The 24,323-nt window shown below is 37.0% G+C and overlaps 2 long non-coding RNA genes across 3 annotated transcripts in view; one reads left to right on the top strand and one right to left on the bottom strand.

Annotated features, from left to right (window-relative positions):
* Positions 1 to 1,806: 1,806 nt before the first annotated feature.
* LOC127801719 (uncharacterized) overlaps positions 1,807 to 24,323 on the bottom strand; it is a 50,079-nt gene continuing 27,562 nt past the window's right edge. For both annotated transcript variants that reach the window (XR_008023174.1, XR_008023175.1), the window contains one exon: positions 1,807 to 4,429. This is a non-coding gene — a long non-coding RNA (uncharacterized LOC127801719). The remainder of the gene's footprint in view (positions 4,430 to 24,323) is intronic.
* The window catches only part of LOC127801729 (uncharacterized), a 71,398-nt gene continuing 51,248 nt past the window's right edge, over positions 4,174 to 24,323 (top strand). Inside the window, exon 1 of the long non-coding RNA XR_008023177.1 lies at positions 4,174 to 4,246. This is a non-coding gene — a long non-coding RNA (uncharacterized LOC127801729). The remainder of the gene's footprint in view (positions 4,247 to 24,323) is intronic.

The raw sequence follows: 24,323 nt of genomic DNA, 5'->3' as shown, positions 1-24,323 counted from the left end.
CTAGTCGATTAACAAGGTATAACACTCGGCTATCACTTTGATTATTGGATTACTTTTGATATGATCGAAACCTTGCAATAAATACTCGATTGCTAAAAGCATTCACTCGAGTGGTATTCAAACATACTCGACTATACTCCATGCATTGCTCGACTATTATTCAAATATCATAGACCATAAGATCAAACAAATAGAATGCTAAAAACATAAGTGGCGTTTGTGAAAGTTAGTTAACACTAACTTTTCAAATACATCCACTTGGTTTCATAGAAAGGCTTAGAGGATAAATGAAATATTTCCCAAGCACGTGGCTTTGAGAACACTATATGATACTCAACTAAGGACTTTCTCTTTTCTAGAAACAAGATAAGAATTATTCTACTAACCTCATATAATAACATGGATATAAAATATCTCATTCATTTATACTATCAAATAGTTACTCTTGAAACACGCATGAGTCGAGTAATTCACTTTTACTTGACTGAAAAGAAATATTACAAATATGTTGAGCACATAATATGTTACTCAGTCAACAAAGCCTAACATACAACACAAAAATGCATCATACATATTTCACAAAGATGCCCTAACTTAATAATCATGATATCTCATTTATATTTATCAAGACACGAGCACGCATAACATCAATAAATTATATCTATGATATAGGTTATCTAAAGCATCATGATTTTTCAATCATTCTTATAAAAACAAGAACACGTATAAGCAGATCAAAGCATATATGTTTTTTATGCCATAAGCATAATACACATATACTACTCATGCATAAGTAATTCTTGAAGGGTATAAATTTTAGAGTTCTATTACTCAAATGCATTCAACCTAAACATGAGCAACACTAGGAAACATTGCTTGGAATACATACAACATTTCTAGATGCTTTAAGATAGCACCTCTTAGATGAGACTTCATTCTTAATCAGGTGATTAACCATTACTCGACTATAAGCCCAAGAGAATGAATTTTCAGCAACATAAACAAATGCTGCTCGACATCAACAATCCTATACATACAAGAATCAAAACAACGAGCATTCTACTAATAAACTCTCAAATGTTCTTCCATTAAATTTTAGAACATTCAGAGCCTTAAGAATATGATATTAAATATCAAATAAATAACTTAGGCTTTGTGAATTTAGAACATAGAATCACTTGCCCAAACATATATACATATATATTCAAGAGCATAGATGCTAGATGTTTATGCAACAACTAAATCACATCGCTCTCTAAATTTAGCGATACTTCCACATATTTTGAGCTCTTAAGATATTACCCAACCTTAAGCTTACTCTAAGTGTCATGAGGATATATGACATTTATCTATGACGCTAATGCATTAGGATACTTAAGATATCCCATGAAATCCTAGAGCAACCTATTGATATAACAAACACATAAAAAAGAGTAAGATTAATCACTAGCAAAACATAGTAAGGTTATTGGCACAACCTTAATATGAAGTATAAGACAATATAAATCCATCAAATCAAAACTCAAGTACCATCACTTGAGTATACGATCATTTACTTAACAATCTTGACGTCTAGCACTTAAACATCAATTATGAAATATAGAATACATTACTCTAAAACCTTGAGTAATGCGGCCACATAAAATACTTAGCATACAACAACATATCAAGCCTTTATCCCACATAAAATACTTAGCATATCATGAGAAAAACACTCACAGTATATTTAGAATTAACCCCAAAGAAAGGCATTTACAAACACATCAATAAAACAAATGGCTAAAACACTCTAGCATATATGAGAACATTAATAAATAGAACATACTAAAGGATAAACCTATAGTGGTTTCTTGACCAAAGCAAGCTCGACATATATCTTATCAAGGATAAGCTTAACATTATCCTTAATATAAAATAATACAAGAGATATTAATAAGCTATGAGAACATAACATGATAAGACATTAAAGTTTTGGCATAAATGCAATCATCATCAAAACATTTAGAACATAAAACTCAACAATCTCCCCCTTTTTGATGATGACAAAACTTTAATATTCAAGAGAACATTCACCACAAATGTTCCACTAAACCTTCTCCCCCTTTTTGTCATTAGCAAAAAGGATAAGAAGTTTGAAACCACATGAAACATGTGAATATCAAAAGAATAACCTTCTCCCCCTTTCAGAAATTTTCATTCTTTCGAGGAATAAGTTATCAAGAGACAAAACCTCCCCTGAGTTTATTGCCAAATGCTCAATGAATCCTTAAGATAAAAAAAAAAAAAGTTTTGAGCATACTTTTAAAACTAGAGAGGCTCCCCCTGAAAATGTCAATCTTCCTGAAAAGATTCTCCCCCTTTTATAAAAGAGTGAAATATAATTTTATTCTTCAGAAGATATAAGGACCTAGTATCCTTGTCGAGAAGGAAAATACTATTTGACAATCATAAGGAGGCAATAGAAATAATAAGGAATTCTCTCCCCTTTTTGAAATATTCATTCTAAGACTAAGTACCAACAAATATTGCAAGAATATATATATTTAACAGCAAGTTGATCAAACAGAAGATTTAACTATCTTCTTAAGAAATCAAACCTTAGATAGATTTTAATAAATGATACGCTTCCCCTACAAATAAGTCACAAATTCTTTTAACACTCAAGACTTAATAGAATTTAGCATTCACATTAGAATGAATCAAAACTACTAATCAGTCTTTGCATCTAACCACATACAAGCATGTCATCTTGACAATTTAGGCAAACATTAATCAACAAAAGCAAATAATTCAAAATCATAAATCACGCTGAAGAGAATTTGATCTAATATATAAAAAACTAAAGTATTTTTAAGCACTAGGATTCTAGTCCTTCGACACTCGAGTGACAAGCTCGAGCTTCTTTTAAAAATATCTATTATATCTTAGCAACTCGAGTAACACTTCCCCATTTTGGACTAATATTCTATAGAGACCTATATCTATACACACTTACTCGATTAACATCACAGATTAAACGAGTATCTTATGATACTTGCTAGAAATATGCAGCACTGTATGAATGAACTTGAAAACCACATTTCAAGACTTCAATCCATGAACAATATATTGACTCCTAGGAGATTTTCCTCATTCCATGGATTTTAAATAAAATCTAAAATAAAATTCATTCAAGAACTTATCAAAAAATATTATTGCACAAGAAACAACTGCTTTATTCTCAAATACACGAATAATAAATCCATTCACAAGAACATATATTGTCGGGACAAGCAATTTTCAACCATTCAATCATATTATCAAAATGCATATTCAATAACTCCTAAATGCATCCATTTTATTTTAAGAGACATAATTACAACAAGTAAATAATCCTAAGAGAAGATCCTAATAAGGATTGGACACTTGATTAACTTTCATTCACTATTCTAGTGATCATAAACCAAACTACCACTGAGTTTCAACACATTAGAACTATGCTACTCGTGAGCATATGAATCTTAAGTAGTAAAATCAAAATACAGAATTCTATAATGTAATTTTTAAATTCAAGAAATGCACATACACCAAAGACATATCTTATATAATGTTTGTACACTTTATGTGTACCCAAATCAATCAAGAAACATATTCAAGCAGGTATCAAATTTCCCAAACATTTTCAACTAATCCTAAACCAGATTTAATAACTTGATCGATCCTATCATTACTCAAAAGAGCTCAATCAACCTATCACTTAAAGCATTTATAATTTCAATCACATAAACTGAATATATAGAATTGTGCCACTCATGAGCACACCAAACATAGTCACTCCCAAAGATTTTTAAAGCAGTGAATAATATTACCTCCAACCTAATATAATCGTAGGCAAACCGATCATTTGACTACCACCACCTCATCAAAACATCAAGACTTTCCACTTAATTATCTAAATGCAAATCATGAACATTCAATCAAATATGAATACACTTATGTATAGAAATACCTTAGTCAACAAACAATCATTTTCATAATAATGCAAAGATCATCCAAAACAATGACCATAACTTCATTGGATTCCAAAACATCAATCATAGAAGAAGAAGAAGATAATTCAAAAATTTTATGAATCATACACTCATAGCAAAATTCGTCATCAAAACATTAGGACATAGCACTCAATGAGCAAATTCATTTAAGATACTAGAATATAATTTAGCATGTATTTTCACAAGTACAAACGTACCTCAATTAACACCATAAGGTCATATCCAAAACAATTCATATTGATGAGCAAAAAACGATTTCATCTTCAAGGCTTTAATAATCAGCAAACAAAAATAATCAATATTTAATCACATACGTAATCAAGGCAAACAGTCAAGGTTGAAAACCATATCAACAAAGACATTTAAATTTAAAGAGATATGAGATTAGAATATATTACCTGAGGAGATACAACATTTTCTCCCAAAGCTGAATTGTTTTAAGTCCCATGGACTGCATATAAAACCTATCTAAGATAAAGTACCAAATCATTTGAGTCCTTTAATTTTCTAACCAATTTTTTCTCATTACCCAATGAACAATAGAAGGGCATCATTGTAATAGGGTTGCAATGGTTTGTTAGGATATTTTTACAAGTTGTTAGAAGCACATGGGTGTTGTTAGGAATCAGTTAACAGCTAGCTAAGGCCTATATAAAGGCTACTTGTAAGGGGACCATGCTTGAATTCATAATGAATTTTCTCATTTCTCTCAAAATTCTCTCTCTCAATCTTCCTCACATTTCTCTCGTGTTTCTCTCTCTTTTGGGTAGTTGATTCTGATAACTCTTGGCGGAATTAAGTGAATAGCGATGTGGTGAGTCCGGTGAATTCAACGGAGCAGGCGAATCGTAGGAAGCTACATCATAGGAGCCAACATCTGCAATAGAACTGATGACCAGTGGTCACGATCAAATCTGGAGGTTGCTAATCTATAGTGGTGGGCAACGATTTCCGCAATCGGTTGGGAATTTTGGACTGCTGATGCAACAAAAGTTATCCAGCTAGCCACATTGTAATCGAGAGAGCAAGGCAATTCTCGGTTTGAAATTGAGAGGCGAAGCACAGTAGGCGATCAGTTATACACTCGGAATCAAAGACGCAATGGAAGCATGGTGGAATTCCGATGATCGTTAACCATCGGTGATAGTTGTGTCTTGGCGAATTCAATCAGGTGAGCTTCGCTGTGATTCTGAGAAGCGTACAACGAAGCCAGTGGACCATTGGATGGTGATTGGGTAATGCGGTTTGGTCGGACGACTAGAGTGGGCGACCAGATGCGACGCAAACTGAGGAGCATTCGCAGTTGGTGTGGGGTCGCGACTGGAGTGAACTACTGGTGCGAAAGATTCGCTGAAGTTGGCGATACCGACAGACATGGAAGCTTTCGATTGGTGCGTTGCTGGTGCTGTCGCTTGATAGGTCGGCGATTCTGACCCAGACGGCGAGAAGCAAATCTGGGCGACTTATTGAAACCATTACAGTTGCTATCAAATTTTGAATATACCAGGGGTGAGCAAATCCGGGGTCGTCGACTCCTTTTGCTTGATTTAATCGAGTCCAAATTGAGAAGGCTTGAGGAGACTCCATTGGTTTAGTGGTCGGTGATTGGGTAGCAACTACACCAGTGGTCCTGAATTCACTTTTAGCGAGAAGGAACAATGTCTGAAGACCGGCAGTGATTGGGTGACGGGGAATTGGTAGGGAGGCAATTGTTGAATCCGCAACGATCGTAGGCAGAGCCAATTCTAACCATCTAGGTGAATTGAAGAAGTGACCGCGGAGCAGGTGGTCCTCTGACCATTGGACAGTGGTCGCGGCCAGGGGACGGTGATTGGTTTGGTCGTAGCCGTTGCAAATCTAGATTGATGGCAGATAGGTTGAGCTACCGATCTGATTTTAAGGGTTATTGTTGGCCGACGTGATTAACTCCACAAGCGATTTTGGCGATTCAGTGCAGTTGATTCATCAGTCAATTGCGTTCTCGGAAGATTGCAACAGGGCTGACGATTTTCTGCTGATTTAATTGAGTTGTTGCTGCTCGAAGTGGTGATTTATAAAGATGATTTACGAGGGTGAACGGTGGCTGTTGTGAAGCAGAGACCTAAGGGAAATAAACTTAGGGGCTGATTTCGTTTGAGGAGTGGTATCCAGCTCACTGTTGGTTGGCACTAGAGGCTGTGAGTAAAGGGAACAAGAGGCGAAACAGAATGACGTACATGACTCCTGCTCCTTCGTCTTTGCAGTGTTCTATTGGTGAGAAGTCGACCATGGGAAGCAGTTCATCCATGAGACAAATGGAGTCTTAATGGCAACAGAAGAAGGCCGCATTTTCAAGTGGAAACAACAAGAAATATGAGAAGGGGATCAGGCAATTGGACGAGGAAACAAGAAGTGTGGTAGAGGAGTTCAACAAAATCAGGTAGGTAGGGTCAGTAATGGAGTACCAATTGAGGTTTGAAGAGTTGATGGCCTTGATGCTCAATCATAACCCCTATTTGACAGAGTCCTATTCGTTTCAAGCTTCTTAATTGGCTTGAACGAAGAGTTGAGGCCAATGCCGATGATGCTACAACCCAAGACCCTCAAGCATGCTACTGATAGTGCCAGGCTCCAAGAATTAACATTGGAAGCACTGAAGAAGAAACAGAAAGATAGAGATGCTGATGGAACAACATGGGATCAAGCAAATCGGATTGAAGGATATGAACAATCTTATATTGGCTCTACGGAAACTGACCCTAAAGCTAATGAACTTGGACCAACAGTAAGGAAGAAGCTGGAGGTTGAGAAAAGGCATTCTCTCGATGGGATTTTGGTTCCGAAGCAGGCTGAACTATCCTTAACTTGGGATAAAATAGGCAACGAGAAGGTGAAGACAACACTAACTGGAGGAAAGCTAAGGGATATAGCGGAAGAAGCCAAAGGTTTTGCCGAAGGGAACACAACTTCCGCTACTGTGCTGTTTTTTACTTTCACTAGCAAATCCAAGTTGTTGTCTACTGCATTGAGGGATGAATGGATGGTTGATCATGTCCATAGATTGGAGTCCAAGCTTGATTGGACAACTATTATCGAGAGTGGTTGTATTAGGCTTGAACTCGATGAAGTTTTCCCTATGGAAGTTTTGCGTCAACTTAGGCCTGAAATTGATCTTGGAAACCAAAGAATGAAGAAGAAGAGGCTTAGAAGGAAAAAAGAAATGAAACAGATTGAGAAAGTTGGTATTAGGTAAGAGCAATGACCAATTGCTGAAGTTCTTGGGGACAAGAACTCTCTCAAGGAGGGAGGAAGTGTCATGACCCAAGGAACAATAGAAGGGCATCATTATAATAGGGTTGCAATGGTTTGTTAGGATATTTTTACAAGTTGTTAGAAGCAATGGGTGTTGTTAGGATGCTGTTAGGAATCAGTTAACAGCTAGCTAAGGCCTATATAAAAGCTACTTGTAAGAGACTGGGGACCATACTTGAATTGATAATGAATATTTTTATTTCTCTCTAAAATTATCTCTCTCAATCTTCCTCACGTTTATCTCTTGTTCCCCCCCTCCCCCTTTTTCTCTCAATTCTATATCATATATTTCCCCATTTCTGTCCAAATTCCCCTTTAAACATTATATTCTTAATCATAACCCTCTCGGATCTTTTCGATTGCCAATTCCAGCCCTGTTATGAACCCTAGGTTCATGACATTTTTCTACCAAAGACTTATTCTTAACTACCCAATCCATTTTTGGAGCTACCTTGAGCTCATTATTGGGAACCCATAACTTGTAACGCCCCAATAGTATAATAAGGCTATGTTATTACCCTAAGAATTTCTTAGTATGTGGAAAATTAACTTTAAAAATTATTTTGTTATGTGGAAGGTGGCTTAAATGATTAAGGAAGTGTTGACAAGCCAATGAGAAAGAGCAAGCAAATGGAAGTCAAAGTCAAAGTAGGAATAAAGCAAGTTAAAATAGAGAAGTGGCTTAAATATAAGGTAAATGAAATGCAAATGAAGAAATTAAAAAGGCTTGAAGGGACTCGAAATTTAGAGAATAAAAATTAAACCAAAATGTGAAGAAAGCATAAAAGGGACCAAAGTTGGAGAGAAAGCCATTTTGAGACGGTGGAGTATCGGAAGAGTTTTTCCAGCACTAGGGTTCTTCTCCTCTTCGTTTCTCTTCTTCTAATGGCAGCTAGGAAGTTCAAGGAAGGGTTTCAAGATAAAAAAATTATCATCTAGCTCCTTCTCTAGCCTCTAGCCTATTTTGGTGGCTAAAAAGAGATGAAAATTTCTATGTATTGCCTACAAGTGATGTTAAAGGTAAAGAAAGATAAAAGATTATCAAAGAGAGAAGCTAAGGCAAGTTCTACTCTTCTCTTCTACCTTTAACCATTTGGTTTTAGCTGTAAACTCTCAAGTTTTACAAGAAAAGCCTTTATTGGGAGTTATGTGAAATTGTTTGTAAATCTCTCTTTTCTCTTACTTGATCTTATCGATCTTTTTTGAATTTCGAAATAGGGTTTGTTTCACCCTATAATTTTCAAAATAATGATGTATTTTGATTAGCTTTTAAGCTATGTAAGTTTTGGTTGATTTTGGAAAGCATTTTGTTTGTCCGTTTTCATTTTTGGTCTTAAGAGTCGACTTTTGCAAGTGGAAGTCGACTCTATATGTTAAGCTCTCGGTTAGATCGACTAAAGTGATGAACAAATAGACTTTTCTTTCCAAAAGTCGACTTCTCGAAAGTTGACTTCCCAATTTTAAAAGTCAACTTTTTGTTTCAGAATGTACATACTCTACTGTTTTGGGTATAACTTTTAGTTGAAAAATCAGATTCGAGATCCGTTTCTTGTGTTGTAAACTAGACTCAATAAGCTTTAATTTGATATTGAATTTGGATTATTTGGCTGAGTTTTGGGTGGTTGCTTCTTATTCCCAAAACATATTTAGATGTATTTGGAAATCTTTTCTCTTCTTCATGAAATATGTTGTCCTTATATTTGTGTATAACCAATGCATTTCAATCATTATTATGTGAGTATAATTGGCTTGTGCATGTCGTTACCAAATGTCTTATGCATGAGTTTTGTGTGGAGTATGATGTATTTGTTATGCATAGCACGGTTTTGAAAATTACACGTGATACTTAATGCGGGTTGCGAACGAGATCCGCTGGAATATCCCCTACGGTGATAAACCGAAAGATCAAGTGGGCTATAAAGCCAGACTCGTGTCAAGCTGGGGTGGGCCATAAGGCTAGACTCATGTGAGACCTAGATCCTGTATTATGCCATAGTGGTATTATGGGAACTTGCATCTTATTTTCTATTCATGGACATTGTGGATTGACTCCACCTCTTTATGTATGCACGAGCAGGGATGTTGTCATCATTTATGGTTGGACCCTGTTACTCTTGTTGTCATTTTATTCTATATTACTTACAGGGCTTTGTATCTCACTTGTGTTTACATCATTCCAGGAAAGGTCAAGATTATGATTAATGGTGAGCCTAGCAATGTGGGGTCCAGTGTCTAGAGCTGTCATAGACAAAAGATATTCGGGAGTTTTGTCATAGTGTTTGGTTTTATGGATGTGTAGCCTTTACGGGCCTTGTTTTATTTTCTTTTGTAAAGGTTCGGGTATATGGCCCATTGTATGTGACAGTACGATGTCCAGTTTTGTGTATATAGTCTTGCTGTAATTATTAACTATTGTGATGTGTTCGCTTGTAACTCCAGCAGGTACCATCTATTCTTGACACTTCTCCCTTAGAAACCCCGGCCAAGGCAGCAAGGGAGAAGTGTCAACAATATATGGTACCTGCTGGAGTTCCAAGAGAATACATCACAATAGTTAATAATTAGAGCAAGACTATATATACAAAACTAGACATCGTACCGTCATATACAACGAGCCATATACCTGAATCTTTACAAAAGAAGATAAAACAATGTCCATAAAGGCTACACATCCATATAACCAAACACCATGACAAAACTCCTGAAGATTTTTGTCTAGGACAGCTCTATACACGTCTAGACACTGGACCCCACATTGCTAGGCTCATCATCAATCGTAATCTTGCCCTTACTTGGAATGATGCAATCACAAGTGAGCTACAAAGTCCAAGAAGTAATATAGAATAAAATGATAACAAGAGTAATTGGGTCCAACCATAAATGATGACAACATCCCCGCTCATGCATACATAAAGAGGTGGAGTCAAGTCACAATGTCCATGAATGAAAAATAAAATGCAAATTCCTATAATATCACTATAGCATAATCATAATACGGGATCTAGATCCCACACGAGTTTGGCCTTATGGCCCACTCAAGCTTGACACGAGTCCGGCTTTATAGCCCACTCGAGCTTTCGACATATCACCATAGGTGATATCCCAACAGATTCCATTCACAATGCGCATTAAGTATCACATCTAATTCCTAAAATCGTGCCATGCATAACAAATACATCGAACTCCACACAAAACTCATGCATAAGATCTCTTGTAACGACATGCACAAGCTAATTATACTCACATAATCATGATTAAAATGCATGTGGTATACACGAGAATAAGGACAATTCTAAAGAAGAGAAAAGATTTCCAAGTATATCTAGATATGTTTTGGGACTAAGAAGAAACCACACAAAACTCGGCCAAATAATCCAAAATTATTCTAAAGGGAATATTCATCTTCTATGCACAAAATAATTCTCTATGACCATAGCACTTAATTGATGAACTGTTGGATAGCTACAAGGACTTATTTGTTGAACCCACAACCTTACTTCCTAGCCGAACCTTGGATCACTCCATCAACCAGAAGTCTAATGTGGAACCCATCAACCTCAGGTCCTATAGGTACTCCCCAACCTAGAAAACCGAAATTGAAAAGATGGTGAATGATATGCTAAATCAATCTTTCATAAAACATAGCCAAAGCCTTTTTACCTCGCCAGTCCTCCTAGTTAAGAAAAAGGATGGATCTTGGCGCTTTTGTGTAAACTACTGCAAATTGAATTCCTTGACCAATAAAGATAAATTCTCAATACCCTTTGTTGAGGACTTGATAGATGAATTACATAATGCCCATTTCTTTTCAAAACTTAACCTGAGGTCCGGCTACCATCAGATCGAAAAGAAACCCAAAGATGTCCGTAAAATTGCTTTTAGGACACACCAGGGCCATTTCGAATTCTTGGTGATGCCATTTGGGCTCACCAATGCCCCAGCAACATTTCAGTCCCTAATGAACCAAATTTTTGAGCTTTACCTAAGGAAATTTGTCCTAGTGTTCTTTGGCGACATCCCCGTATATAGCCCCACCTTAGACCAACATATATCTCACCTTAAAACCACCCTTAGAGCTAACAACCTTTTCATCAAAAGGTCAAAATGTGCATTTGGACATAATCAAGTGCAGTACTTGGGGCATTTAATTTCTAGGGTAGGGATTAGCACCGAGCCTAAGTATATATGAGAAAGAATTCTTGGCAGTTTTGATGGCAGTGGATAAATGGCGACATTACTTGGAAGGGGGAAATTTATAATTAAGACGGATCATGAAAGTTTGAAATTTTTATTACAACAAAAATTGCAAACTCAACTACAAAAGAAGGGGGTGGCTAAATTAATGGGATTGGATTACTCAATACGATAGGTGATTGGTTATAGACTCGGAATCAACGTTAACCATCGACGATAGCTGTGTCTTGGCGAATTCAATCAGGTGAGCTTCGTTGTGATTCTGAGAAGCATACAACAAAGCCAGTGGACCATTGGACGATGACTGGGTAATGCGGTTTGGTCAGACAACTGGAGTGGGTGACCAGAGGCGATGCGAACCGAGGAGCATTCGCAATTGGTGTGGGAGTCTGCTGAAGGAGGTGATGCGAGAACAGCCAGGAGGGTCACGACTGGAGTGAACAACTGGTGCAGAAGATTCACCAAAGCTGGCAACACGGACAGATAGGGAAGCTTCGGACCGGTGCGTTGCTGGTGCTCCCAATTGATAGGTTGGCAATTCTGACTTAGACGGTGAGAAGTAAATCTAGGCGACTTAGTGAATCCATCGTAGTTGCTATCAAATTTTGGATATACCAGGTGAGAGAAAATTCGGGGTCGTCAACTCCTTCTGCTTAATTTAATCGAGTCCAGATTGAGAAGGCTTGAGGCGATTCCATTGGTCCAGTGGTCGGTGATTGGGTAGTAGCTACACCATCGGTCCTGAATTCATTTTTAGCGAGAAGGAACATCGTGTGAAAACCGGTGGTGATTGGGTGAGAAGGAGGAATCGGTTGGGAGGCGATTGTTTAATCCACAACGATCCCAGGCAGAGCCAATTCCGGCCATCCAGGTGAACTGAAGAAGTGACCGCGAAGCAGGTGGTCCTCCGACCATAGGACAGTGGTCGCGGCCAGTGGACAGTGATTGGGTTGGTCGCGATCGTTGCAAATTTGGATTGATGGTAGATAGGTTGAGCTGTTGATCTGATTTTAAGGGTTATTGTTAGCTGACGTGATTAACTCTACAAGCGATTTTGGCGATTCAGTGCATTGATTCATCAGTTAATTGAGTTCTCGGAAGATTGTAGCAAGGCCGACGATTTTCTGTTGATTTAATTGAGCCGTTGCTGCTCGAAGTGGTGTTTTATGAAGATAATTTACGAGGGTGAACGGTGGCTGCTGTGAAGCATAGACCTAAGGGAAGTAAACTTAGAGGTTGATTCCGTTTGAGGAGTGGATTCTTCCAACTTATCCAGCTCACTGTTGGTTGGTACTTGAGGCTGTGAGTAAAGGGAATAAGAGGCAAAACTGAAGGATGTACATAACTTCTCCTCCTTGGACTTTGCAGTGTTTTGTTGGTGAGAAATTGACCATGGGGAGCAGTTCATGCATAAGATAAATGGAGTCTCAATGGCAACAGAAGAAGGCTGCATTTTTTGCTAGAAACAACAAGAAATATGAGAAGGGGAAAAGCCAAATTGGACAAGGAAACAAGAAGTGTGGTACATGATATGAGCAAGGACTTCGGCCATATCTTACATGAGCAACTGCAAGAGTTTGCAACGATACTAACTAAGAAGTATCATTATAGCTTTCTCGAGGAATTCTTTGATGATTATCGTGGAAATTCTAACTGAGAGGAGTCCCTTAAAATGGGGCAGCCTAAGGAGAGTTTGGAGATCAGGGCTTGTCTAATGTGGTGGAGGAGTTCAACAAAATTAGGCAGCTAGGGTCAGTAATGGAGTACCAATTGAGGTTTGAAAAGCTGATGGCCTTGTTGCTCAATCATAACCCCTATTTGACAAAGTCTTATTTCGTTTCAAACTTCTTAATTGGCTTGAACGAAGAGTTGAGACCAATGGTGATGATGCTTCAACCCAAGACCCTCAAGCATTTTGTTGATAGTGCCAGGCTCCAAGAATTAACATCGGAAGCACTGAAGAAGAAATAGAGAGATAAACATGCTGATGGAACAACATGGGATCTGGCAAATCTGATTGAAGGATCTAAACAATCTTATATTAGATCTACGGAAATTAACCCTAAAGCTGATGAACTTGGACCGGCAGTAAGGAAGAAGCTGGAGGTTGAGAAAAGGCATTCTCTCAATGAAATTTTGGTTCCGAAAGAGGCTGAACTGTCCTTAACTTGAGATAAAATAGGTAACGAGAAGGTGAAGACAACACTAGCTGGAGGAAAGCTAAGAGATATAGCGGAAGAAGCCAAAGGTTTTGCCGAAGGGAACACAACTTCCATTGTTGTGCTATTTTTTACTTCCACTGGCAAAACACTTATTTAAGGGTGAAACAACTATTTAATTTGCCAAGATTGAAGACTAATGTGAAGGAATTCGTCTTATCTTGCGATACTTGCAAGACGTACAAGTATGAGAACATTCACCATAAATGTTCCACTAAAACTCCTACCCCTTTTTCTCATTAGCAAAAAGGATAAGAAGTTCGATACCACATGAAGCATGTGAATATCAAGAGAATAATCTTCTTCTCCGTTTAGAAATTTTCATTCTTTTGAGGAATAAGCTATCAAGAGATAAAACTCACCTTGAGTTTATTACCATTAGCTCGATGAATCCTTAAGAAAAAAATGAATAAATAAATAACAAAATGTTTGAGCATACTTTTAAAATTAGAGAGGCTCCCCCTGAAAATATCGATCTTCCTAAAAAGATTTGCTCATTTTTATGAAAGAGTGAAATAGAATTTTATTCTTCAAAAGATATAAGAACTTAATATTCTTTTCGAGAAGGAGAATACTATTTGACAATCATAAGGAGGCAATAGAAATAATAAGGAATTCTCTCCCCCTTTTGAAACATTCATTTTAAGACTAAATACCAACAAATATTGCAAGAATATATATATTTAACAACAAGTCGATCGAACAGAAAATTTAACTTTCTTAAGAAATCAAACCTTAGATCTATTTAAATAGAGGATACACTTCCCCTACAAATAAGCCACAAATTCTTTTAACACTCAAGGCTTAATAGAATTTAGCATTCACATCAGAATTAATCAAAACTGCTAATCAGTCTTTGCATATAAGCACATACAAACATGTCATTCTGACAATTTAGGCAAACATTAATCAACAAAAACAAATAAATCAAAATCATAAATTAAGCTTAAGAAAATTTGAACTAACATATCAAAAGCTAAAGTGCTTTTAAGCACTAGGATTCTAGTCCTATGACACTCGAGTGACAAGCTCGAGCTTCTTTTATAAACATCTATTCTAACTTAGCAACTCGAGTAACATTTCCCCATTACTTGACTAATATTATATAGAGACCTATATCTATACACACTTACTCGATTAATTTCACAAACTAATCGAGTATCTTATGATAGTTACTGGAAATATGTAGCACTGTATGGATGAACTTGAAATCCACATTTCAAGACTTCACTTCAATCCACGAACAATTTATTCACTTCTAGGAGATTTTCCTCATTCCATGGATTTCAAATAAGATCTAAAATCAAATTTATCCCATAACTTATCACAAAATATTAATGCACAGGAAACAACTATTTTATACTGCAATACACGAATAATAAATTCATTCACGAGAACATATATTTTCAGAACAAGTAATAATAAAACATTCAATCATATTATCAAAATGCATATTCAATAACTCCTAAATGCATCCATTTTATATTAAGAGACAGAATTGCAGCAAGTAGATAATCCAAAGAGAAGATCCTGATAAGGATTAGACACTCGATTAACTTTCATTCACTATTTGAGTGATCATAAACCAAACTACCACTGAGTTTCAACACATTAAAAATATGCTACTCATGAGCATATGAATCCTAAGCAGTACAATCAAAATATATAATCCTATAATATAATTTGTAAATTCAAGAAATGCACATACACCAAAGACATATCTCAAATAATGTTTGTCCACTTCATGTGTACCCAAATCAATCAAGAAACATATTCAAGAAGGTTTCAAATGTCCCAAACATTTTTAACTAATTCTAAAACAGATTTAATCACTTGATCGATCCTATCATTACTCAAGAGAGCTCAATCAACCTATCACTTAATGCATTTATAGTTTCAATCACATAAACTGAATACATAGAATTGTGCCACTCATGAGCACACCAAATATAGTCACTCACAAAGATTTTTAAAGTAATGAATAATATTACCTCTAACCTAATACAATGGTAGGCAACCCAATCATTTGACTACCACCTAATCAAACCATCAAGATTTTCCACGTAATTATCTAAATGAAAATCATGAACATTCAATCAAATATGAATGCACTTAGGTACAAAAATACCTTAGTCAACAAACAATCATTTTCATCATAATGCAAAGATCATCCAAAACAATGACCATAACTTCATTGCATTCCAAAACATCAATCGTAGAAGAAGAACAAGCTAATTCAAGAATTTTATCAATCATACACTCAGCAAAATTCGTCATCAAAACATTAAGACATAGCACTTAATGAGCAAGTTCATTTAAGACACTAAAATATAATTTAACATGTATTTTCAGAGATACAGACGTACCTCAATTAACACCATAAGGTCATATCCGAAACAATTCATACTGATGAGCAAAAGATGATTTCATCTTCAAGGTTTTAAAAATCAACAAACAGAAATAATCAACTTTTAATCACATACGTAATCAAAGCAAACAATCAAGGTTGAAAACAATATCAACAAAGACATTTAAATTTAAAGAGATATGAGATTAGAATGTACAAAAAAGATGGCGAGTGCAAGTATTAATCGAAAACCAAAAAAATTCAAAAATACACAAAGTTCAGAGAAACTCCCCTGTAGTCACGATAAAGGCGTTCAAGGCTCAGATCTGGGCAATCGAATCACCATTTAGCAAACAACGAGAATAGAACCACCAAGCTCCAACAAAGCCCAATCCCAAATCTGTTCATCTGCCCAAGAGGAAGCGAAAGCTCTACACGAAGTAGAGTCCACACATAGGAACCAGAATCACGAAGATAAAGCGAGAAGCAAGAAGCCGAGAATGGAGCAAGACTATGAAGCTTACCTACCAAGGATCAGCCATACCGATTATATAGAGAGGGAAACTGAGAGGTGCGACACAGAAATGGCAAGAGTTCACCGCATAAACCAACAAGGAAATGCCGCACAAAGCGGTAAGGAAACTCGAGAAATGAGGAGGGGACATCGGCACCGACAAGAGGGAGGGAGAGAGAGAATTAGTGTCTCCCCAAGACATAGGTATATATATGTGGACAGCTAGGGAAAAACATCAAAGTGGGTTGGACTTCTCATTTCTTAAGCAAACAGGACTAGGCCCATTTCTCCTCTAAAGAAATAATTAATGGGCTTATGGCCCGATTTCTATATAGGGCTGCCAATAAATGGTAATATCGGTTATACTTCAATCATAGGCCGAGGCCTATGAAGATTAGACCCACCCCAAAAATCGTCACCCTCTTGGGCTTTATTTGAAAGCACAACCTAACATCCACTACTTTGACTCCTCACCAAGGATTTTAATAAACTACTATAGCTTTTGTAAGCTCAGCTATAATCTCATCTTTTCAATTTAAAAAAAAAAAAATGTTTGAGCATACTTTTAAAACTAGAGAGGCTCTCCCTGTAAATATCAATCTTCCTAAAAAGATTCTCCCTTTTTATAAAAAAATGAAATATAATTTTATTCTTCAAAAAATATAAGCACTTAATATCCTTATCAAGAAGGAGAATACTATTTGATAATCATAAGGAGGCAATAGAAATAATATGAAATTCTCTCCCCCATCTGAAATATTCATTCTAAGACTAAGTACCAACAAATATTGCAAGAATATATATATTTAAAAGCAAGTTGATCAAATAGGAGATTTAACTATCTTCTTAAGAAATCAAACCTTAGATAGATTTAAATAGAGGATATGCTTCCCCTACACACAAACCACAAATTCTTTTAACACTCATGCCTTGATAGAATTTAGCATTCACATCAGAATTAATCAAAACTGCTAATCAGTCTTTGCATATAAACACATACAAACATGTCATCCTGACAATTTAAGCAAACATTAATCAACAAAAAGCAAAGAATTCAAAATCATAAATCAAGCTTAAGAAAATTTGAACTATATATCAAAAGCTAAAGTCCTTCGAAGTGATAGGATTCTAGTCATATGACACTTTAGTGACAAGCTCGAGCTTCTTTTAGAAATATCTATTCTATCTTAGCAACTCAAGTAACACTCCATTACTCGCCTAATATTCTATAGAGACCTATATCTATACACTTACTTGATTAACTTCACAGATTAATCAAGTATCTTATGATATTTGTTGGAAATATGTTGCACTGTATGGATGAACTTGAAATCTACATTTCAAGACTTCAATTCATGAACAATTTATTCAATCCTAGGAGATTTTCCTCATTCCAAGGATTTCAAATAAGATTTAAAATCAAATTCATTCAAAAACTTATCACAAAATATTATTGTACAAGAAACAACTGCTTTATCCTCAAATACACAAATAATAAATCCATTTATGAGAACATATATTGTCAGGACAAGCAATAATAAAACATTCAATCATATTATCAAAATGCATATTCAATAACTCCTAAATGCATCCATTTTATTTTAAGAGACAAAATTACAGCAAGTAGATAATCCAAAAAGAAGATCCTGATAAGGATTAGACACTCGATTAACTTTTATTCACTATTCGAGTGATCATAAACCAAACTAATACTGAGTTTCAACACATTAAAAATATGCTACTCATGAGCATATGAATCCTAAGCAATACAATCAAAATTCATAATTCTATAATGTAATTTTGAAATTCAAGAAATGCACATACACCAAAAACACATCTTATATAACATTTGTACACTTCATGTGTACCCAAATCAATCAAGAAACATATTCAAGCAGGTTTCAAATTTCCCAAACATTTTCAACTAATCCTAAAACAGATTTAATCACTTGATCGATCCTATCATTACTCAAGAAAGCTCAATCAATCTATCACTTAATGCATTTATACTTTCAATCACATAAATTGAATACATAGAATTGTGCCACTCATAAGCACACAAAACATAGTCACTCAAAAAGATTTTTACAGCAATGAATAATACTACCTCTAACCTAATACAATGGTAGACAAACCAATCATTTGACTACCACCTAATCAAAACATCAAGATTTTCCACTTAATTATCTAAAAGCAAATCATGAATATTCAATCAAATATGAATGCACTTAAGTACACAAATACCTTAGTCAACAAACAATCATTTTAATCATAATGCAAAGATCATCCAAAACAATGACCATAACTTCATTGCATTCCAAAAGATCAATCGTAGGAGACGAATAAACTAATTCAAGAATTTTATCAATCATACACTCAGCAAAATTCGTCATCAAAACATTAGGACATAGCACTCAATGAGCAAGTTCATTAAAGACACTAGAATATAATTTAGCATGTATTTTCACAGGTACAGATGTACCTCAATTAACACCATAAGGTCATTTCCAAAACAATTCATACTGATGAACAAAAGATGATTTCATCTTCAAGGCTTTAATAATCAAGAAGCAGAAATAATCAAGGCAAACACTCAAGGTTGAGAACCATATCAACAAAGACATTAAAATTTAAAGAGAGATGAGATTAGAATATATTACCTAGAGAAATACAACATTTTCTCCCAAAGCTGAATTGTTTTAAGTCCCATGGACTGCATATAAAACTATCTAAGATAAGTACCAAATCATTTGAGTCCTTTAATTTTCTAAACTATTTTTTCTCATCACCCAATGAACAATAGAAGGACATCATTGTAATAGGCTTGCAATGGTTTGTTAGGATATTTTGACAAGTTGTTAGAAGCACATGGGTGCTGTTACGAATTCATAATGAATTTTCTCATTTCTCTCTAAAATTCTCCCTCAATCTTCCTCACGCTTCTCTCTTGTTTCTCCTTCCCCCCCGCCCCCCTTCTCTCAATATCTCTCCCTCACTTCTATATGATATCTTTCCCCATTTCTGTCCAAATTCCCCTCTAAACATTCTGTTCTTAATCCTAAACCTCTCAGATCCTTTTGATTACCAATTCAAGCCCCATTATGAACCCCAGGTTCATGATAAATGGTATCAGAGCATCGTTCATCGGCCATTTTTTTTGCTGATTAAGGTCCGTCGGATGTCGATGGTTACTAACCGATGTCGTGGATTCACGAAATTTGAAGGTGATTTCGGAAATAGGCAGCAACAAGGTAGGTTGTGCTTCATGTAATTTGGGGTATTTGATTTTGACAACTATTGGCGGAATTAAGTGAACAACGAGTCGGTGAGTCCGGTGAATTCAACGGAGCAGGTGAATTGTAGGAAGCTACATCATAGGAGCCAACGTCTGCAATAGAACTAACGACTAGTGGTCGTGATCAGATCTGGAGGTTGTTGATCTGTAGTGATGGGCAACGATTTCCGCGATCGGCTGGGAATTTTGGACCGCTGGTGCAACATAAGTTATCAAGCTAGCTAGGTTGTAATCGAGAGAGCAATGCAATTCTCGGTTTGAAATTGAGAGGTGAAGCACAATAGACGATCAATTATAGGCTCGGAATCGAATACGCAGCAGAAACATGGCGGAATTCCGACGATCGTTAACCATCGGTGATAGCTGTGTCTTGGCGAATTCAATTAGGTGAGCTTTGCTGTGATTCTGAGAAGCGTACAACAAAGCCGATGGACCATTGGACGGTGACTGGGTAACGTGGTTTGGTCGGATGACTGCAGTGGGCGACCAGACGTGACGCGAACCGAGGAGCATTCGTGATTGGAGTGGGAGTCCGCCAAAAGAGGTGACACGAACAACTAGGAGGGTCCTGATTGGAGTGAACGGCTACTGTCTAAGATTCGTTGAAGTTGGTGACACGGACAGATAGGGAAGCTTTCGACTGGTACGTTGTTGCTGCTGCCGCTCGATAGGTTGGCGATGCTGACCCAGATGGTGAGAAGTAAATTTGGGCGAATTAGTGAACCCGTCGCAGTTGCTGTCAAATTTTGGATATACCAGGCGAGAGCAAATCCAAGGCCGTCAACTCTTTCTGCTTCATTTAATCGAGTCCAGATTGAGAAGGCTTGAGGCGACTTCATTAGTTCAGTGGTCGGTGATTGGGTAGCAGCTACACCATCGGTCCTGAATTCACTTTTAGCGAGAAGAAACAGCATGTGAAGACCGGCGGTGATTGGGTGAGAAGGAGGAATCAATGGGGAGGCAATTGTTGAATCCGCAACGATCCCAACCAGAGCCAATTCCGGCCATCCAGGTGAATTGAAGAAAGGACTGTGGAGCAGGTGGTCCTCCGACCATTGGACAGTGGTCGCAACCAGTGGATGTGGATTGGGTGGGTCGTGACCGTTGCAAATTTGGATTGATGGCAATAGGTCGAGCTGCCGATCTGATTCTAAGGGTTATTGTTGGCCGATGTGATTAACTCCACAAGCGATTTTGGCGATTCAGTGCAGTTGATTCATCAGTCAATTGAGTTCTCGGAAGATTATAGCAGGGCCGACGATTCTCTATTGACTTAATTGAGCCCTTGCTGCTCGAAGTGGTGATTTATGAAGATGATTTACGAGGGTGAACGGTGGTTGTTGTGAAACAGAGACCTAAGGGAAGTAAACTTAGAGGCTGATTCCGTTTGAGAAGTGGATTCTTCCAACTTATTCAGTTCACTGTTGGTTGGCGCTTGAGGCTGTGAGTAAAGGGAATAAGAGGCAAAACAGAAGGATGTACATAACTCCTGCTCCTTGGTCTTTGTTTCACAAATGGAATCAGTTGGAAGAATCCACTCCTCAAACGGAATCAGCCTCTAAGTTTACTTCCCTTAGGTCTCTGTTTCACAACAACCACCATTCACCCTCGTAAATCATCTTCATAAATCACCACTTCGAGCAGCAAGGGCTCAATTAAGTCAATAGAGAATCGTCGGCCCTGCTATAATCTTCCGAGAACTCAATTGACTGATGAATCAACTGCACTGAATCCAGTGTTCTGTTGGTGAGAAGTCAACCATGGGAGTAGTTCATGCATGAGACAAATGGAGTCTCAATGGTAGCAGAAGAAGGCTGCATTTTCTGCTGGAAACAACAAGAAATATGAGAAAGGGATCGGCCAAATTGGACAAGGAAACAAGAAGTGCGGTACATGATATGAGCAAGGACTTTGGCCATATGTTACATGATCTACTGCAAGAATTTGCAATGATACTAACTAAGAAGTATCATTATAGCTTTCCTGCGGAATTCTTTGATGATTATTGTGGAAATTCTAACCAAGATGAGTCCCTTAAAATGGGGCAGCCTAAGGAGAGGTTTGGAGATCGGGACTTGTCTAATGTGGTGGAGGAGTTCAACAAAATCAAGCAGGCAGGGTCAGTAATGGAGTACCAATTGAGGTTTGAAGACCTGATGGCCTTGATTCTCAATCATAACCCCTATTTGACATACAGTCTTATTTCGTTTCAAGCTTCTTAATTGGCTTGAACGAAGAGTTGAGGCCAATGGTGATGATGCTTCAGCCTAAGAAATAGATTGTTAAAGTTCTTGGGGATAAGAATTCTCTCAAGGAGGGGGGAATTCTCATGACCCAAGGAACAATAGAAGGACAACATTGTAATAGGGTTGCAAGGGCTTGTTAGAATATTTTTATAAGTTGTTAAAAGCACATGGGTGTTGTTAGGATGCTGTTAGAAATCAGTTCATAGCTAGCTAAGGCCTAAATAAAGGCCACTTGTAAGAGATTGGGGACCATGCTTGAATTGATAATGAATATTATCATTACTCTCTAAAATTCTCTCTCTCAATCTTCCTCACGCTTCTCTCTTGTTTCTCCTCCCCCCCCCCCTTCTCTCAATATCTCTCCCTCAATTCTATATTATATCTTTCCCCATTTCTATCCAAATTCACCTCTAAACATTCTATTCTTAATCCTAAGCATCTCGAATCCTTTCGATTGCCAATTCCAGCCCTGTTATGAACCCTAGGTTCATGACTTTTTTTCACCAAAGACTTTTTCTTAACTACCCAAACCATTTTTGGAACTGCCTTGAGCTCATCCTTGGGAACCCATACCTTGTAACGCCCCGATAGTATAATAAGGCTATGTTATTACCCTAGGTTCATGACATTTTTCTACCAAAGACTTATTCTTAACTACCCAAACCATTTTTGGAACTGCCTTGAGCTCATCCTTGGGAACCCATGCCTTGTAATGCCCCGATAGAGAGGTGGCTTAAATATAAGGTAAATGCTTATGAAATGTAAATAAATAAAATACAAATGAGAAAATCAAAGAGGCTTGAAGGGGCTAAAAATTTGGGAAACAAAAATTAAATCAAAATGTGAAGAAAGTATAAAAGGAACCAAAGTTGGAGAGGAAGCCATTTTGAGGCGGTGGAGCATCGGGAGAGTTCTTCCAGCACTAGGGTTCTTCTCCTCTTTGGTTTTCTTCTTCTAGTGGCAGCTAGGGAGTTCAAGGGAGTGTTTCAAGGTAAGAAATTCATCATCTAATTCATTCTTTAGCCTAGACACTTGTTTTTCCTCTGTTTTGCTAGCTAAAAAGAGATGAAAATCTCTATGTATAGCAGCCTACAAGTGGTGTTGAAGGTAAAGAAAGACTAAGGATTGTCAAAGAGGAAAGCTAAAACAAGTTCTACTCCTCTCTTCTACCTTTGACCCTTCGGTTTTGGGTGTAAAGTCCTAAGTTTTTCAAGAAAAACATTTATTGGGAGCTACATGGAATTGTTTGTAAATCTCTCTCTTCTCTTGCTTGATCTTGTCGGTCTCTCTTGAGTTTCAAAATAAGGTTTGTTTCATCCTATAATCTTCAAAGGAATGGTCTATTTTGATTAGATTTCGAGCTATATAAATTTTGGCTGATTTTGGGAAGCATTTTGATCGTCTGTTTTCATTCTGGGTCAAAGCAGTCGACTTTTGAAAGTGGAAGTCGACTCTGTATGTTAAGCTTTCAGCTGGATCGACTAAAGTGATGAAGAAGTCGACTTTTCCTTCCAAAAGTGGACTTCCCAATTTTAAAAGTCGACTTTCCGTTTCAAACTGCGCATGCTCTACTGTTTTAGGCATAACTTTTAGTGAAAAAATCGAATTCAAGATCCGTTTGTTATGTTATAAACTAGACTTGATAAATTTCGATTTGGTATTGAATTTCAATTATTTGGTCGAGTTTTGAGTAGTTTCTTCTTAGTCCAAATACATGTCTAGATGTGCTTAGAAATCTTTTCTCTCTTTCGTGAAACATGTTGTCCTTATTCTCGTGTATACCTCGTGCATTTCAATCATGATTATGTGAGTATAATTGGCTTGTGCATGTCATTACAGGAGGTCTTATGCATGGGTTTTGTGTGAAGTACGATGTATTTGTTAAGCATGGATCGGTTTTGGAAATTACAAGTGATACTTAATGCGCGCTATGGAGGGGATCTGTTGAGATATCCCCTACGGTGATAAACGAAAAGCTCGAGTGGGATATAAAACCAAACTCCTGTCAAGTTCGGGTGGGCCATAAGGCCGGACTCGTGTGTGACCTAAATCTCGTATTTTGATTATGCTATAGTGGTATTATGGGAACTTCCATCTTGTTTTCCATTCATGGACATTGTGGCTTGACTTCGCGTCTTTATGTATGCTTGAGCGGGAATGTCATCATTTATGGTTGAATCATGTTA

This window comes from Diospyros lotus, chromosome 1, assembly GCF_014633365.1.
Source record: "Diospyros lotus cultivar Yz01 chromosome 1, ASM1463336v1, whole genome shotgun sequence".
NCBI lineage: Eukaryota > Viridiplantae > Streptophyta > Magnoliopsida > Ericales > Ebenaceae > Diospyros > Diospyros lotus.
This window is presented reverse-complemented; position numbering and strand designations above follow the sequence as displayed.